The following is a 2,052-nucleotide window of genomic DNA, read 5'->3' on the forward strand; positions in this document are numbered from 1 at the left end:
AATACGAAAACTCTTCAGATATGTTTTCCATCAGACAGGATCAAAGCCAGATAGAGGAAATTGAAGAAAGATACTTCTAATTTAATCTCAACAGAGGAGGTTCGACTTCTTTCTTGCAAAGGAGATAAAAAGATTGCAACATGGAAGAGATCAATTCACGATGAGTAGGGAATTTCAATATTTCAAATATAATTATTATTTACTTGATTTAAATATGTACGAAGCTAAGTATCATTTAGAAATATTAATTATTACGAACTATGACGTATTTATCGTTACATTGAAATAGTGAACATTATTACGATAATTTATTTAAGTATTATAACGTAATTGTAATATCATTACGTTTAATAGGGTAAATTTTAAAAAAAATACAACTAAAAAAAAAATGATATTAATTATAACTAGAAGTCATAAGCAGAGAACCAGGAAAACTTAAAAGAACAAATGACACGATATAGAACTTCTTAATATCAAATAAAATAAATAAATTTAACAAATATTAGTGACACTATACATATACAAAAATAAATGAGACATTTTTATACATAAATAAATATACTTATTAGCAGAATAGAATATGTATTAGCAATACAGACAAAATTATACCATGTGTCCATATAGATTACAAACTCCACCTTATAAATGGAATTGTGATTGAGATAAGTTATTTCTGCGTCATATACATCAAGGAAACTGAAGGACTCTTGTAAATATTTTTTCTTATAGTCAATGAAGGTGGAGTGGATGGACGATGAGAACTCATTAGTTCTTAAAACAGTAAACGGCTAATCCGAAGAAGATTTGCAGGAATTTATGTATTTATGAACGTAGAGGTAATGACTCATGAGATCAGAAGTCACTGTTACAGTCCTTGACAGGGAAAGGACATCTTCACAATGAACTATCCTTCCATTAAAGAAGATAAGATCCATCAAATGAGGCACACAAAGACCATATCCCTTGAGCAGAAGATGAGAGAGGATCAGATGGGGGGTTGCTAGGATATCCAAATGGAAAAATATGAACTCTGAGAGAAAATGGATAGATGGAGATCCGATTAAATGCAATCCAGGTGGAGGGGGAACTTTCTTAAAGCAGTTGACTAATAAAATTAATTATTCTCAATATTACTAAGGTCTTAATTAGTGGGAGATGTTGTACACAAGAAATAGTAATAAATAGTGAAGGAAAAAAGAAGAAAGAAAAAAAAGGAAAATCTACCAACTGTTTTCCTTTTCTAATCTCAAAACAGTAATTTATTAGAGCATACATACATCCCATCTTTAATTTTACACAACAGTGCATCAACACACATACTGACAGTATTACTCCATAGTCATAGTTGATAATATTGTAGAGAAAAACGCGTGCGAGGAGGAGGGGGGAAAAAAGACATATGGTATCATTGTTTAAAATACTGATGTGATTATCATCTGCCTGCTTTATTATGATTTTTGAGGGTATAACTAATGTATTTATTAGCAAAATGTTTAATGAAGATATACTACGTATAATTGACTTCGACGTTTTTATCCGTTACAGTAGATTTGAAAACGTCACACTCCATGAAATTGTAATTCATTATGAACCTTATTCTCAGAATAATAGCTAATGAAACGACAAAGTAGAGTATTTGAAATATATTTGAAGCTCAAAGTTTAAAAAAGAAGACTTTAATTAAATATAATCTACATACTAAAAAATAAACCATTAAACATTTAAGTTAAATATACAAAATTAAACAATTAAAATCATATAACTATTAATAATAATAAATTATAAGTACATAATATTGAAATAATAGATTGATCCAAATAATATTTTCTTGTTCTGACATCGGAATTCAGTTAAATATGTCATAACTTTAGGTTGCAATACACAAGCGAGACGTGGAGTTTAATCAAAAAGATAATCACCCCTCTTCTTCGTGTGGAAGTTGCTATATACAATTGTGCACAGGATAGATATATCTCTACCGATGAGATCTAACTAATTATTAATAATAAAGTAAATGTCAAAATCATAAAATTAGACAATAAATATACTAAT

General features: G+C 28.8%; 1 long non-coding RNA gene across 1 annotated transcript; it reads right to left on the minus strand.

Annotated features, from left to right (window-relative positions):
- Positions 1–233: 233 nt before the first annotated feature.
- On the minus strand, positions 234–1,340 carry LOC121126060 (uncharacterized). Its single transcript, XR_005866808.2, has 2 exons — positions 1,278–1,340; positions 234–1,105 (listed from the first exon to the last, which is right to left on the minus strand). It is a non-coding gene; the product is annotated as an uncharacterized lncRNA (long non-coding RNA).
- Between the last annotated feature and the right edge of the window lie 712 nt (positions 1,341–2,052).

Source organism: Lepeophtheirus salmonis, unplaced genomic scaffold (assembly GCF_016086655.4).
Source record: "Lepeophtheirus salmonis unplaced genomic scaffold, UVic_Lsal_1.4 unplaced_scaffold_1331_pilon, whole genome shotgun sequence".
NCBI lineage: Eukaryota > Metazoa > Arthropoda > Copepoda > Siphonostomatoida > Caligidae > Lepeophtheirus > Lepeophtheirus salmonis.